General features: G+C 40.8%; 1 protein-coding gene across 3 annotated transcripts in view; it reads left to right on the top strand.

The window, feature by feature from the left end:
- The first annotated feature begins 10,128 nt into the window (after positions 1-10,128).
- TAB3 (TGF-beta activated kinase 1 (MAP3K7) binding protein 3) overlaps positions 10,129-17,340 on the top strand; it is a 43,893-nt gene continuing 36,681 nt past the window's right edge. Inside the window, exon 1 of one of the 3 annotated variants that reach the window (XM_056495444.1) lies at positions 10,129-10,445. The gene's annotated coding sequence lies outside the window, so the exon portion shown is untranslated. The remainder of the gene's footprint in view (positions 10,446-17,340) is intronic. The other 2 variants (XM_056495433.1, XM_056495424.1) reach the window with 2 other exon arrangements.

The following is a 17,340-nucleotide window of genomic DNA, read 5'->3' as shown; positions in this document are numbered from 1 at the left end:
TAATTGAGTATCTCACAAAATGAAGGAAACCAAGGGAAGGCGGTGCCAACCAGGCATGCAAATTAAATTGTTATAAAGCTATGTGTTGAACAACTTCAGATAAAATGAATCACATTACTATGAAAAATTATAGGCTGTACATTTACAAAGACTGAAGATACTTTTAATTAGCCAGTGTTAATTATCTACTTAAAATACTTTGGCAAGGATGAATAGGAGATCTGTTAGGAAGTACATTTTTGCTTTTTATTGTTTAGGAAGCAATCGCTGTATATGAGCTAAACTGTCTGCTTTAAATGAGCACTCGGAGAACAAAAAAAAAGGTGTTTTATATTTTGGAAAGCAAATGTCTCAACAAAACTATTTAACTGTATTTAACTGTACTGGTAAAATCAAAACAAGCAAGAAAAAAATTAAACTTCCTCACAATTTCTAAGCCGATTTCAGGATTTGGTGACATATATTACAAATGCTCTGGTGGAACAGATGCAGGTACTTTTCACCCTATTTAAGGAAAAACCATCCTGTGTATTCTTTTTTGACAGCATTAAATTGCTATGAAATTTTTCTATTGCAACCCCATACATGCTTTGACCCTGTTCTTCCCTCTTCAGTCGGTTTCAGGGGTGTTAGCCTGCCATAATAAAATCTAGCTAAGACTCAATTTACAATGACAACTGAGAGGGCTGAAATACAAATTGACAGCACAAGTTTCTCTGATGTCTGTGGCTCCTGTCATTAACAACCAAAACTCATGAAGCAAGGAAAATCTGCACATGGTCATAACTCACAGAGAAGAAAGCCCAGAAAAAAATTACCTCTAGGAAGAAAGATATTGCATGCTGAATTCTCTTTCAACTGAATATGTCTTTCTCTTGATTCTCTTCTCAGATATTAAGGATCTGAGTCTGTGCACATCAAATCAGTGGAAAATCTTCCAGCTGCATTAAGTTTAAATGTGCTCCTTAAAAATCTTAAAAAAAAACCCCAGAGCTGATTGGTTTAAGAGTTAATTTCTGTACACAATGTAATTTTTCTATTTATTGAAAAATAATCACTGCTGGTCCCATTTGAATATTGTCCTAAAACCTGCCTCACCCTTACACAAAACCAAACCAAACAGCAAATCACACAGCTTTTGCAAGTCCTTGCAAGCTTATCGACTTCAGTAACATTTTTATCTGAGTGAAGCTGCAGTGCTGACAGAATTCAATAGCACAAACTCACTGCTGGAACTACACCAGCTCCCTCTATGTACACCTTGGCAGACACATCTTCTGGCTGAAAGACTGCAACGAGATAGGAAGCAGAAGCAGTAAAGCTCAGCCTCCCGTGTGCTGATGGCTTCCAGAAGATTTATGGCGTTGCTGGGAAAGGCGCGGGGCCAGGCGTCCTGCAAACCCTCACTCCGGGGATACTCGCAGAGTTTTGTCCACACTTCGGGCCTGGCTGCCTTCCCATGCAAACGGTGCATGAGGATTAGCTTCTGTGCCAAAGGAAGCACAGATAATTTTGCCTTGACTTGATTGTTAACAAGTAGCAGACTCTGCATGAGTGAGGTTTGAAAGGTAATTTTTAAAAGCAGCTGTTTCTTTAAACTTCACTGTACTTTCCAATTACTGGAAAACTGAATGGCTTTCACTTGAAACCACATGCAATACAGCCTGGTAACTTTGGGTAACGGTTTTGGAGTGGAATCCTTGAAGCCAAGCATAAATAACACCATTCCAGCTATTATATTGCTGAAGGTACATTTTCAAAGGCATATGCAGACTCTGAAAAAAACATTTCCTTGGGGACAAGACAGACAAAAAAGTAAGTTTTTAAACCTACAGCAGTAATGGCTGTCAGCTGTTGTATGATGTGAAAAAAGTCAAGAACACGCTTTGTGTTTTACTGCAATAGAGGACTGTGTGGCAATATAAATTAAAAAGACATAGTTATCTGTCTGGAAATGAGCAGCTACCTTGTTTCACATATAATTGGAAGTGTTTGTTAAGAAAACAATTCTCGCAGATGTTGAAAAATGACTTTTTAAAGTCACACAATCATTAGTGAGAAGTGAAATACTCCCTCTGATTTGTTTACTGCTTCACTTAGTTCCCTGATATTATTAGACTGAAATATGGAGTACCTACTTTCTCTTCTCCATTAATTTCACTGTAATAATGAAGATTTTCATTCTTTTTAACTTTAATTCACTGTGTTTACTATTGCATCGGCACAGATTTGATACAAAGGAAAAGATATTGTTTGGAAAAGATGTTCAACTTCTGGGTGGAAAGCTGCATGTCCGATTAAAGGCTTATTTAAAAGGTGTTAGTTCCCTGAGGTACATCTCTCTGAAAGCTTTCATATTGTCTTTTTTCTTTTTTTTTTTTTTCCTGGTTGTTTTTTTTTCCTCTGCTCCCTGGGAACTTTGCCTACCTTTTCAAACTACTGGCTTGAAGAAAATGACCCGCTCAGATTTTGTCTGGTCATATAACTCAGGAGAATTGCTGGAATTTTCTGTCCTTTTTTTGCTTGCTCTTATTCCTGCAGTACCTGACAGAAGGTTAATCAGAACTAGTTTTCATGCTCTGATAACTTGTGTAGAAAAAAAATACGGAAGGCTAGACTATGAGAGCCCTGATTAATACAGAATAAATGTATCTTAAGCTATGCTTGTTAGAATAGTTTAATTTTATAAAATTAAAATATTCCATACAAAACCAGCAGTGGGAAGTTCTTCCTTGTCTTCAGAAAATTTACTTTTATTCATTAAAGAGAAAAATGGTGGAAGGAATTTCAGGAGTGCATATTTTCAAAGAGAGCAGAAGGTGTTGAATCTTTATTATTAGTGTCTCTGGGAAAATCTTCCCGTAGACCATCTGGAATTTCCTAAAAAGGAAACATTAATCTAATTCTACCTGATGACAGCAGGATTTGTCTTCTGTTTTCATATGCTTTATATTAGGTCCTGTAACTGGAAAAGCCAGTGGTCTGTGGATCAAAAGAGAATCATAGTATTTGATACTGTGTGGCTTAACATTTTAATGGATTTAAAGTCAACACCAAGGAATCTAAGGCAGCTAGCAAAAGGACCTCAGCAAAAAGATACATGTAAGAAGATTTCTTTTTTTCATCAGTTGTCTTCCTATTCCACTTCAATTAGGGTACACCACACCAGAAGCCTTGGAAGCATGTGTTACTATTGACCCCAGCATCACACAGAAAGAAGGGCCAGTGTTTTCAGCTGGCTGGAGACAAGAGCAGTCTCTTGCTTATAAACCAGTGCCCTCAGCAAGCAAGTTAACTAACAGCTCAAACCCCAAATATGACCCAGTGTCACTTTGGAAATAGAAGCTGTTTGTCCCCAGCTCTCCTGTGAGAAATGTCTGTGAGTGACTCTGCAAAATCTCCTTGCTGCACACACCAGTCCACAGTATCCCAGCTGCAAATCACTGAGGTCATGTTGGGCACAGTCCTCGTGCACCATCAACACTGTTTTCTGCTCTGCCCTGGCCTTTAATTATCCTTACCCTTGTAAAATACTCGCATATGGCCTGGGCTGCTGAGAGTTCAGCACTTTACTGATTATTGTCCTGGGATGAGATTTGGAAGAGGGAGTCACAGATACCTTCAGAATGAAGTGTTGATTTCTCAAGAATTGAGGGGAAGTGTTTCAATAAAGTGTTGTAGCATGAACTGTGTTTTAAAAAACTTCTTGGCCTCAACTTTCTCTGAAGTACCAGTGTTCTTCAACCACCCCAGTCTTCTTCCAAAAGTGGTGCTGCTGAATTATAGAACTGCTCTGGCTGTAGGCTGTTCTGCAGTACTGCAAGATGTCAAAAACTGCAAACCAACAGTAAAGACACTTTTAAATATTTAATTATAGGGCTCTACCTTAAAGCTTCCTTTTCAAGGTTCAAGAAGTTACATGCTTTGCCCAGTGATCTGAGAGAAAATTCTCCATTAGTATTTAGGAACACATGTAGGTCATAAATTACATTCATGTCTGGCTACTAACGCAGCCTGTACTATGACACCACTGCAGCCTCTCTGCAGATGCCTCTGCCACAAGAGCTGGTTCTGCTGTAGTGGGCACACTACATTGACTTCCACCTAGCCAGAAACAAGAGTAACGTATACTCAGCAGCACACACTTCATCACTGACTCTACAAGCCTGCAGAAAACCCTTCATATACATATTTATTTTTTACATATTTACATATTTATATGATTGTCAAACTGCAAACTGCATGCTAGCTGGATTAAACTTGGTGTGGTTATGCCCTATCATTTACTGAGTAAAGATACTGCAAGTGCTGACTCAATACACTGATGCTGAAAGTGCTTTCCACACAACTTACGCTCTAACTGCTGGCCCAAAATATTTCAGCATGGCTGAAACTAAACTTTCCATAGCAGGCTATAAAACACATTCAAAACAATTACAGAATGAAATCTGTTCTATTTTATATAATAAATAGGAGCCTTGCCCAAACCTCATGTAAGCAGCTGGTTTTCACTCATATCTCTCAGCAGGATTGCACCTTTGAGTGGTATTACAGAATGTGGTTTGAAAATAATTTTATATTACACTTGTGCATCTTTCTAGGAATAACAACAGAGACTAAAAGGAAGTATTTGCTTCACAGTGAAAACACACTGTTCCTTCCGTCTGGAAAAACTCACAGGGTTGTAACACCCCTTGTATCTCTCTTGCCCAACAAATGAGTAGGAAAGCAAGAAAGAGTATAAAGAGCATTTGATCCTTAGGCAGAAATGTCTTCTATATGTTGCACAAAATTCTCTTGCATTCCCATAAAGACGAGTATTTCATTTCTACAGAGAGGGTTTTTCTGCCCCAGTCATTCTGATGTGATGTGGTGATCTGCTATCTGCCCCTGCTCCTGTTCACAGGATCAGTGGCACTGAGCAATGGCTGGGCCACTGACAGTGATTGATAATGAGTTTGGACAAGCAGTCAGTACAACTCAAAAGTACTATCTCCTTTTCAAATGTCAGACTTCAGTGAAAAATCTGGGAACTGGAAAAAACACCCTGATACTATTAGATCTGATTACAAGAATTGAGGCAAAAATGTTACTCTCTTCCTGAGGGAATTGTAAACCACCAGATCACCATAAGGAACACGCACAGAATCTTCTATTATGATAATTTACAAATGTGCTTCTTTTATTCTCAAGAATTTAAAAATCCTTAAAAGCAATTTTATAAATCAGACTCCCCAGTGTAAGTGCATCTATGTAACACACAAATGGCACAATGGACTCGAACCAGGGGCATTGTGTGCACTGCGGAAGGACAGCCACACCTAAGATAAAAACGGAAGCTCATTTTATAGAATACAGTTGTCCCACACAATAGCACTGGCACAGAAGGAGCAAATTACGTCACTCATTTAAATTTCTGCTACCACAGGGAACTCTAGGTATTCAGAAACTATATCTGCACCAAAATTAACAGTGATGAAAAACACCCCCAAGGGAATAAATTATATTTATATATATCATCCAAAGGAGAAACACAGTCTTCACGTCACTTCAGGAAAAAACAATTACAAATTCTGTTTGAATTATTTCTAAAGACTTTGAACCCTAACATCATAAATGAATGCTCATAAAAGGCGTACACACAAGGATGTCTTTTCACTTTCCTCACACTATGTGTTCCATTCAACACTGGGAAAACACTTATGCCCCAATCCCTTATATGTTATGACTAATTTCATTCATCAGTTGTTCAGCACCAACTTAACAGATCTAGTGATAACAGCTATGCCTGGACTGCAGCTGTCAAGGAGCTTCTGCAAAGGAACACTTAAAATTTTCATAAGGTTTTAAGCACGCTTTTGAAGAATCTGTTCTTCAAAAAGTCTAGTTCTTCCAAGTCACAGACTAATCTATAAAGCAGCAAATTTAATTATGGAAATTGCAAAATAAAAATGATGACTGCAAGCCAACTAAGAGATGGGGGCTGGCACCCCAGAGGGCAGCTCTAGGGCTCTTCCCAGTGTGTCTGTCTTGTTCTCCAGGTCAGAAGACCATTCCCAAAGAGCAGCTGAGTTCTGAGTTCTGCCCCTGCCTGCTGGAGTCACTCACAGAACTTCAAAGTACAAAGGCACACCTTGAAAATGTTCTGGTACAATAAGAGATGTGAGCACAGTGTTGAATGTCTGAAGTGGAGAATAAGGGAAAAGGGAATAGTGGGGAATAGTGCCTTATCCTTTTTCTGGACACATGCACATTTGAACATACACCAACAGGTTCCCCAAACTGTGTCAGGTGACCCTTCTGAGGGGGTCACAGTAATAATAGTATGCAGTTATTTAGATCTACACTTCATAAGGCAGCAAAAGATTCAACCTTAAGATAAAGCAATAACATCTTGGGAATATTTTCCATTTTCTCAGAGGTATATTTTGACCTCTCAGCTTTACTATTGCTGTGTCTAGTGGAAGTTCCAAGATACCTTCATTTTGAGCTCAACTTCTTGATCCACGATCCCTGTTAAAACAAACATTTTCAGTGACATGGCTAACACCAATTTGAAATGGAAAAATAACCAGGGTATCTAGCAGAGTCAGAACAGCTTTACAACAGCTTTGCAAACAGCTTTAGCAGAAGGAAAAGTACAAAGGATGATGCATAATTCAAACAATTTTTGATTCAATCTGGAACCTAGCAGATGAATTGTGTTCTAGAAATTGTTTCTAAACCACAGAAGTCACCTTAAGGTGAGGAAAGGCCAAGCATATATTCCTTAAACATAATGAAACAGAGAAGTGAGGCAGACTCACAAACCAAGCATAGCACTTGTTAAAGAATATGCAGGTAGAATTAAAATTTATCATAGAAAGGATATCCTTGACTGTGAGCTCCAGTTCCATAAGTTTCCACCTAAATATTCCTGCTCAGAGGCTGAATTCTGCAATTTCTTGAACTCAAACTACCACTGGGGTCAGCAGAACCTGACTCTAACACAAAGTTACTACCAAAGACCTACAGATGACTGCTTAGATTTCATGGCAAGGAAATTTACTTCCATAAGGTAAATAATATGAAAAAAATGTACCTTCTTACTCTAGGCAGATATTCCTGGTTTTTTGTTGGCTTTTTTTGCATGATAGTTAAATACTTGAAGTACTTTAGGACCAAAGAATATAACTTATGTTTTTTTACTAAAACTCTGACAAAAAGATGCATTCCATGCCCACACAGTGGAACTGTATTCCCCTTTAGGCATCACCAAATAAACTTGTTCAGTGTATTTCAGTGACAAAACACCAACCATGGTATAAAAGGGGGAAAGAACTCAGTCTGGCTTTTTAGATTCAAGACTCAGTTTACAGTGCTTATGTTGGAAAATTATGCTTTTGATTTGTAAATGGAACTAAGTGAGTACAGGAACTATTCAGATAGAAAACCTATGGAAGGTCCATTTTACTAAGACTTTTTTCTGACTGCAATTTCTAGGCACAAACATGCATAAAATTGCTTTCTTCCAAAATAAGAAAATAGGTCTCTTGGATTGTTGCTCATAAAGAGAAAAGGGGAGCAGAAATAACTACATTTTTGTTCTGCTTAAAAATTAATGTAGCATGGAATTTAAATCCAAACCTGAGGCCTTTCAAAGATGGGTAGTAGTAACTGCCATAAGCATTAAATCACCCAGGGGCATTTTCATCTGGAAGTTATTACAGGACTGGATTTAACAATGAATTCCATTTGACTTCGAGTTAACCATCTGAGCTGCAAGTATTGAGGTCTAGCTTTCAAATTATTCATTGCATATATTGCTTTTCTTAAAATACAGAAAAAAATGGTGATTTATTTCAGAGTCCTGATGCTCTGGCTCCACATAGATCTCTAAGAACAGCCCTGATTACTCAGTGCCCGCTCTCCTTGTTTCCAGCTGCTAAATCCCATTAGAAGCAGCTAAAAATGCATTAAGCTCTTTCCTAACATTACTTTTCTGTATAATCAATTTTTGTAGTTGTCATATGGCAGAGAGACAGAAAAGCTGGATCAGCATAAAATTAATGCTTTGAGAGATGCGTTCAGCAAAGTTAGAACATACACAATCTTTGATTTCTGGGGTAATCAGGCACCTAATACCCATAAGGATCTTTTTCTTAAACTCTTGAGTACAGCCCTGGCTGTGCTATGATTAATTGTGAAGTTTCAAGACTGATTAATTTCCCAGTCTCACAATCCTGCTCTCAAGCCTACAACTAGCTAAGGGTAGATGAAAAACTCTGAGTGCCTGCAATTTCTGTTGGAACACTCCTGCTTTGAAAGCAGGATAAAAGTCAGGCAATTCCTGGATTACAGTTCTCCATTAGTCCATTGCAGAGAATTGCAGAGGAAAAGCATCATTTCCAAACAAAAACTAAGCACTGGTTGCTTCTGAAGTGAAATGGAGCCATGGAGACCAGTTGTATGAAGCTATAGTGTCACCAGGACACACTAGAGCTATAGTACAAGGAATTTACAGAGAGGCAGTGACAAAGTGACTCAGATGTTGATTTGAAAAATCTGGAACCAACAATGACAGGATAAATTAAGACAGTAACTGGAAAACATAAAAAATGCTGAAGAAGCCAGGGCCAGCATGTATAAGCCAGGGCACCGAGACTGTCATGTGCACATCATCAACAGCTGTACTAAGAGCTGTTTCTTACATTTTTAGTGAGACTAGATATAGATATGGGAGCTATTCATTTGCATTAACAGCACATACATTTGGAAATTATGGATTATTGCTGAGGAATATGCGCTTTAGCATCTTGATAATAGTTTCAATCAGTGCATAAGAATCAATCTCTTCTATCTAAAAAGTATTGTTGCACTGAGATCCTGTTTACTTCCAGTTTTGCATCTTGCCTCTCCAGAAATGTTAGTCAGGCTTGGCGTGTTTCCGATGTAAGGATCAGAATACAGGAATTCCTTAATTAACTTCACACAACCTCTGACCCAGGAGCTGAGGCCTCTGCACACAGATGATGTGGAGAGTCAGTAATGGCAATACAAGACACATCCCCCCTGCACTTCTAATTCTCTACCAGAGAGAGACAGAAAGAGGTTACAGAGCTCTGCATCTGCTCTCATCAGTATCAATGCAACGGTGTTTCTGTGGCTCTGAAACTGTGAGAAGTAAAAAAGAAAAAAGTGCAGGTGCTGTCTAAATAAAGAAAAATATCTAAACACACACATAGAAATCTGAAAAACACAAATCATGGTCTTTATATTTTGGGAAAAGATGCTTTAGACCAGTTTACCTTGGCACATAAACTGAATGTAATCTCAAGGCCCAGTCTGTGGATGAAAAATCAGTGTACACCCACTAAACCATCTGCAAGGCTCTGCCTCAACAGGAAGATTTCAGCCCCCATAGATGTCAATTAAAAGTTCATATTGGATCAATCCGTATTAATCATAACAGCCCCAAGTCTGTCCTGCAAGCAGAGGGACACAAAAATACTACATGGGCTGGCACAGGATCACGAGACATTTGGGTAGGGGCATAGCACCGTGGCGTTCCTTTGCTCATAGTCTCCGGTGCTATAAAGAACTGGAACAGATCGTCCAGGGAGGGATGGAGTCCCCTCACTGGAGACATTCCAGCACCGTCTGGACACAGGCCCGTGCCATGTGCTCTGGGATGGCCCTGCATGAGCGGGGAGACTGGGCCAGAGACCCACTGTGGCCCAGCCTGACACATCCTGTGATTCTGTGACCTGTGCCGTAACCACTGTGTCAGCACACACCTCTGCCAATACTCGGAAAACAACACCATAGCTCCAGTCACTGCCCAACCGCGCTCCCGCTTCTCTAGGGGGGAAAGCCCGGGCCGAGGGTCCAACAGCCCCCAGTCACCTCTAGCACACAGGGCTGTGTCCCGGCTCCGGGGAAGCTCGGTTTAAAGGCGGTGAGCATCCCCCGCGCTGACGGAGCGGAGGAGGGACCGGAGGGAGCCCCAGCTCGGAGCCGCCCCCTCAGAGCGCCCTGGCCCCGCCCCGCCCCGCCCGGCCCCGCCCCCGCCCCGCCTTCCCCGCTCCTTGCCGCGCGCCTTCGCGCTCCCGCTCCCCCCCCGCCGCTGGCTCCGCCAGTCTCGCGAGAGCCGTGCGGTCCGGCGCGCGCGGGCCGCGCCATGTCGGATGCCGTTGGGCGCAGCCGGGGCCCCGCCCCGCCCGGCGGCCCCAGCGCCCCACACTGAGCCCGGAAGCGCTTCCCGGCCGCGCTCTGCCCGGGACCCCTGTCCGTGCCCCAGCCTCCGCTCCCCGCGCCCGCGCCCGCCGGGCACGCGCCTCTCCCTCTCCCCTTCCTCAGGACGAGCGGGGGGGCCCCCGCAGCGGGGCCCGGGGCAGAGCCGGGGGGCGGGAATGCAGCCGCCGGAGCCGCAGCCGCAGCCGGAGCCGAGTCCCCAGCGCAGCACGGTGAGGGGGGGCGGCGGCGAGGGAGAGGTGGGGGGTGAATGTGGGGGCGGGCAGGGCCGCCCCGCTGCCGGGGGTCGGTGAGGGAGGCTCGGGTGACACCCCCGCTCCCCCCATCCCGCCGGGCTGTGGGTGACCCCCCTCCCCGTGTGGGAGCGGGCTGCCGCCGTCCCGGGGGCACAGACGGGAGCAGGAGGTGTCCTGCCCTGCGTGGGCCCGGGTGTGGTGACGGGAGGCGGCTCGTGTTGATCCTGGCTCCTGTTTTGCTGCCGCACTCCCACGCACCGAGCAGGGAAAACTTTGGTCTTTGTTTTTGCAGCCCTTTGCGGAGCGAGGCGGGCGGACTGCCCGGGGATCCCGTGCGGGTGTCCCCTCGGCGGGGGCTGTGGTGTCTGCTGGGCCACTGGTGCTGCTCTTGCTGCGTAAAAATAAATTAATTAATAAAAAGCAGATGGCTTCACAGGTAAACGCTGCCGCTGCCCCTTGGACGTGACTGCAGAGCGATGCTGCTGCTGCTGTGCCTTGGCTCTGGAAATAGAAGGCCCCCAAAGGTAGCAAGGCCTTCGCTATGCTCTGTCCAGAGTCTTGGCTTCAGGTCGGCTTTGAGATCTTATCGACTGCTTGTGTTGGCTCTGAGGAAAATTAACTCGAGTTTCATTTTAGTTGTTTTTTCTAATGTAAGTGGATATGGTGGATGGATGCAGCTCTCATTTATACTGTTCAGTGTTAGTGTAGGACTATGCAGTCACTGTGCTTTTCTCCTTGTTCAAACATAACTTGTAACATGATATTGGCCGTTGTTTCCCTGGCTTTGGCAAGGAGAAAACAAGGAGAGGAAAGACAATTGTTTAGATGGCTTAGGAGTATCTGTACTTCAGGGTTTGGTAGAAATTCCCTGTATCCAGAAAAATGGAATAGCTCAAGTATGCCACACTTGGAAAGTAATGGGGAAAGTAAGGCACTGCCTTCAGGTAAACATGCATAAAACTGTTATGGAAGGTCTCAATGCTAACATGTTGGAAGATGCTATTCTTCAATTCTAAATAAATATTGAGAGTGGTCAGGTCAACCTATCCAGCTGTTGTGTCAATATGTGTTTGTTATTTTTAGTGCTGGTGGCAAAATTGAGTAGTATTTCTTTGTGGGCTTATGTTCTGTAGCAGGTCCACCTGATCACTAATGTTTCCAGGGGACTTAGTATAACACAGCTCTTATAACTTACAGGTAAAGCTTGCATGGTCAAAGGCTAGTCACTGTTCTGGTAACTTTAATTTTATTTCCTAGATCTGAAAGAAAAGCAATACTTTCTTCTGCCCCTCCTTAAGTATATTTGCAGTTAACATATTTCATGTAAAAAGAAGAAATGTTAAGTTCATTTCCTCTTTGTAGAGAGAGAGGAACAGGATTCTTAAAAATAAAGTATTTCACAATATTTGTTAAAGTTTTTATTTTGTCCTGCCTTGTGAACGGTGTCTGTTGACAGCAGCAATCTGAAGAGTGCTGTAACAACCTGTATTAATGTATATATATATATACACACTGTCTCAGTTTGTCCATAAAATTACCAACACACCAAATTTTGCACACACTAGTAAAGAATAATAAGCTCAGCATTTAAGCCTGCCTTTAATCTTAAATATTTTGGTTTAAACACAGGCCGCTGGATAAGTATGATGTATTCTTATTATGAAATTATACTTTTATGATACTTTTTTTTTTCACCTTAGGCGACCTTTACATGTAATGATGGTAGGTAAATGTAACGAGAGTTTTGTGAGATCTGTGTTCTTGGTTCCTGAATCTCTTTGAGGCTCCCTTTTCTTTCCATGACTTTTCATCTTGAGGAAGGCTAGATAAGTTGAATAGGTATTGTGAAGACATCTCTGACTTTCAGCCAGCTTTGGTGATGTCTGTGCTGGTATCTCTGAGTTGCGGAGTAAAAGGTAGTCCTTATGGAAAAAGACTCCTTTGAAGTTATCCTGGAGAATACATTGATGTGATTCTTTGGGTTATCTGGCAGGAGGACTCCTCTGTCACCTCTCAAGAATTATGTGTGGCTTAAATGAAGTTTTTTTGGTTGCACTGGTCTGTAGAAGTTTTCTCCTGACTTGAAACCTGTGTTGATTAATTTTCTGTGTATTTATAAACAGTGTAAGTAGCCTCAAAGAATTTCCTGCAAAAGTATTCTTGGTTAGGGCAAGAGTTTCATGGGTATGTACTGCAGTACATAATAAATAGGAAACCTAAGATGTTTTATTGAATTATTTTTCAAAGCGCTTTTTCTTCAGCTGGGATGATTTTCAAATCCCTACTTTCATAGCTTCAGTGTTTCAGCAAAATCACCAACACAAGCAAAAGCCTTTGATTTCCTTTTTTGACACCAAAGGTATTTTAATGATGATCGAGTCATTGAGTAAATTATCAAATCTAGTAAATTTTGGGTAACATCATGTCTATTGTGTGTGCTTAGTCATCCAACTCCAGTATGCTATGACACATTCTGCTCTGGGAGCATCTGTGATGCTGCTGTTCCCACTGCTGTGAGCTGAAGTAGGTGCAGTGCCTGTGTGCGCATGCAAATGCAAGTGCAAGTACAGTGTAACTAAAGGTGTTTGCAGTGGAAGTTATTTTTGTTACATGGTATAGTCAAAAGACAGGTGACAAATGGAGTGTGAAACTGAGAGAGTTCATACAAAGCCTGAAACATTATCATGAGCACCTTTTGGACTGCTTTGGACTGCAGGGTACATGATAGAAATATCTGTGACTTGTGGTTTTGCACTATTTTTTCCTGTTGCTGTTACTGGCTTTACTCAAACAGAAAACTAAAGCCGAACTGAAAAATTTTGGTGTTACCTAGTGCAGTCAACTGGTATTAGGGATTTACTTTCAAATCCCTGGCCAAGTTTTCTACTATTGTATTTTTTTTTTTTTTCCCAAGCTGTAACTCTTGGTTTTCTATATAACACAAATTTTCTCAAGGCTTATTTCTGTATGGGCATAGTAGACTAAAATACTGTCTGAAGGGCATAATTGACTGTCTTGTTTTTGTGAGAGATTGAGAACCGTTTTGCAGAATGTGTGGTGATGTCCTGGTGGCAGTTCTCATGTGTGAAGCTCTCACTGTAAATGGAAAGCTGAGTTTTGAAATACTTGTTTAGACTTGCAAGTTGAAGATGTTGGGTGAAAATGCTGCTAGAATAGGTTCTTGTAGTCTGCCAGACCTTCAAGAGTCAGTCAAAGTTGTCCTTTGAAAGGCTTTCAAACTGGGCATCTGCTCATAATACTTCAGCAAAACATTCTCTTCAGCTCCAGACAAACAGTGGTAGTGTAGGTGGCTCTGTGGTACTGAATATCCATGCTGGCTGTCTCCTGTTATGTGTGAGGAGGCTGGATGGTCAGCAACTTCTGTGCTGTGTCAGTCAGTGTTTAAGAGGTGGCACTGTGATATTGGTGTTCAGGAAACTTATGGACAAACTTCCAGAAAAAACATCACTGGTCCATTTTCATTGACTTGAGAAGCTGAAATACATTACACAAAATTCAGTATGTAATAAGGTGAGGCAATGCCACAATATTGGTGACACATTTCAAGTTGTGCAGTGAGTTCTTGTTGTTTGGCATTTTTCTTGTTCTTTTTCTTTTTTTGAAGATTATTAATACCAGATAGATCACAATGTCTATCTCAGGTTAATGGCAGAGTGGAAGTAGCATTTCAATGTTCTTACTTACGTTGATTACTATGTTGACTGTTTCTCCTTTTTCAAAATAACTAGCGTAGCACCACAGTGTAAAAATGAAAAATGCCATTTCTGATGAGGTTATATAAAGCTTTATGTTTTTAAGAAGCTCTTCAGTTCCTGGTGCGCTTTATTTTATTAAGGGCCTGAATTCGAAGTAGTGGTATTTTAAAAGCATTGAATTATGGTTTTGTCCTAATCTGGCTCTGTTGTAAGGAAAATTAGTGCTCTTTTCAGAGAGTTGTTTAAAGCAGGGGGCTTTGTGAGCAAATAGCAAGTCGCAGAGAGAGAGAGAGAGAGGTCATCCTGCTATGGTAGTGTTGAGCAGCCTGGCTGTCACAGCTCAAATACAGATGTTTTCCTACCTGCATCTGGGCTTGCTGGTGGATCATTGAGTATTTTCTGGAAAATACCTTTTTGCAGATTCTGTTCAATCAGTCATTCCACACTTTCTTTCAAATTAAATTGCATATCCACTAAAGTGTACATTAATTTGAAAAGTGGGTCAATTTCTGTGAAATCATGGTTGACCTAGGGACAAATTGAGAGCTTTTAAGAAAAAAAAAAAAACGAAAAAATAAAACAAAAAAAAACCAAAACCAAACCTCTTCTATCAGTATTTGTCTTGGATGTTGTGGCAAGAAAAAAACTTTTATGATTTAATAAACTGCAATCAGTATTGGCTGTTTCTTACCAGATTTGGTAAAAAGAACCACAGCAGTGCTGATATTTTTAATCTTGTTGCAGCTTTAAGCTTAAACATTTTTCCATTCCTTGTTTATATTCTGAGGTGATTTGCCCCCAAGTCTCATCTATTTGAACAAGTCTTCCTGGTTTACAGTGTTTCAGCTGCATTAGGAAATGGCTGGCAAAAGCCTTGGTTTGTTCTATGTATGTTATTTGTCACATTGATATAAATCCTCAAGTGTAATTCTTTGTCTTCAGTGGGGAGTTTGTATACTTTGGCTTGACTCAAGATGTGGGCATTTTTCCTAGCACTTGAAAGAGTTACAGATTTGTTCTTTCACATTGGGCATAGGATCAATAATAGTTGATGAATAGGAGATGGTTGTTTTTTGTTGGTTTTTTTTTGATTGTGTGCTTGTTTGTTTTTCTTAACCTAGATGTTGTGTAACTTATGAAAGAAATCTAGAACTTGACTTTTGGGTGGATATTCCTGAAGATCAGTTTGTAGAAATAGTAAGCCAGGTACTAGGCTGTTGCAGAGCATTGCATTAAAGTGTATCTGCCTTTTTTTCTTGAAATTCTTATGTTTATCTTGAAGGAATAGTAATGCTCACTGTAATCCTGCGAATGTTGGATCAGAAATGATGTGTCTAGAAAAGGCAAAGTGTTAATTTGGTACAGTTTCTCTGTTGCTTCATATTGGCTCAAAAAATACAAATAGATTAAATAATATCATGTTCTCACTGCTGATTTGATTATGCTAAAAACTTTTAAGTTATTTTCTGGATATTCTGCTGAAAAGTCACTTTATGTTCCTTCCTGGTAAAAATCAAGTTTTAGCTGCTGGGTGAGCTGGACATTTGCAAATGTGACTTCAGTAGTTGCCGAATAAGTGTTGTAGCTGAATTTGGAACACTTACACAAAATTGCATTTTAACACTTTTGTCAGTGCTTCTGTACATTAGCATGGATTTTTTTCAACTCACTAGTAAGTTTCAAATGGATAGCACAGGGGAAGAGCTATTATAGTTTTTTAATCTATGCTTTATTTCCTGCTGTTTGGGCAGTATTGTGAAAATGTGGTTATAAAAGTTTGCATGCTGTTCCAACTTCATGAGCATCAATGTTTTTTACAGGTGTTTCACAAAAAATTTTTTTGTTGGACTGAATGCTTTATGCATTGTGTGTAAGAAGTTTTTGAATTATTGGTCAGGAATATGTTTGTACTTTCACCTGCTCTTACACTGAAGCTGTTACTCTTCAATTTGTATACTGTTTCAGTAGTAGGCTGTGACAGTGAGAATTATCCCTGTGCACATCCAGCTTCCTTCTGTGTTAGTTTGAGTTTATTGGCACTTTCTACAACAAATGTTTTTTAATTATTGTTTTCTTGGAATAACCGGTTTAAAGGAAGAGAGAGTTTGTACCACATCTGTTGCAGCTGAATTAATGGCAGAATGTAGGTTTTCTTAAATGAAATCTGCCTCTTTGCTTTTGACCCAGCCTCTAAATATTTCTTTTGCTTTAAAGAAAGTTGCAAGTCAAGTAAATGTTCTACCTGCCAATCCTTTTCAAGATTTGGGAATTGAGGTAAATGAGGCTGAAGGTAGCCTTAGGCCTTAGAGAGACCTGAGTAAGATCAGCTATTTTGGTCTGCCTTTAGAAATTATGATCTACTGTATTAAAAAAAAAAAAAGGGGAGAGAAAAAGAGTAAAAAAAAAAAAAAAATCACCTAAGTGTTGAAATAAAGTTCCTTCATCTAGGAGTAAGGGGTCTGTAAGAGCGAGATGGCTTCTGTAGAGGACAACTTGCAGTTCTCCAAAGAGAAGAAAGAATCTTCTCAGCAACTCTATCCAGCAGGTCTTGATGGTCTTAGTTCCATCAGGTGAGTGACATCTTTCTGTAGTAATATGGACACTGAGGCATCTTCAGCGATCTGTTGTTGTTACTCATGGAGGCACTAGTACCAACAACACAGCTGTTTCTGGTACTGTGATAAACAGTACTTCTATTTCTGGAGGAACACTCAGTCACTTGAAAGCTGCTTTTCCTTAACTGAGACATTTTTCTGTAAAAGTTGTAGCAAAAGTTTATGACACTTCCCCTAAGAGCATATGTTACCCAAGATGTGATAAGGGCATGGAGGCTTGTGCTGTTTGGCTCTTAGCTGTACTGTTCAGTTCTTGGGTTTTGATTTCAGAAATCCCAGTGCAGTTTGTTCTCATGTCCATCTGTTATTGAGGAGTTGAAACACTGGTAGTGGACTGGTGTCTTCCGTCTGATGGAGGATTCCTGTCCTGGAAACACAGAGGAGATGAAAGAAGAGCTCCTACTTCTCTTACCTTTTAAGAAATCCATATCTTCTGAAAGAGAGGTCCTGCTTACTCTCCTGGTGGTTGGATGAGGTGGAGAAGCTTCTTATTGCCACTCCTGGGCTCAGTGGAGCTGTGGTCCATGTGGGGCTGCAGTT

Source organism: Oenanthe melanoleuca, chromosome 1, assembly GCF_029582105.1.
Source record: "Oenanthe melanoleuca isolate GR-GAL-2019-014 chromosome 1, OMel1.0, whole genome shotgun sequence".
NCBI lineage: Eukaryota > Metazoa > Chordata > Aves > Passeriformes > Muscicapidae > Oenanthe > Oenanthe melanoleuca.
This window is presented reverse-complemented; position numbering and strand designations above follow the sequence as displayed.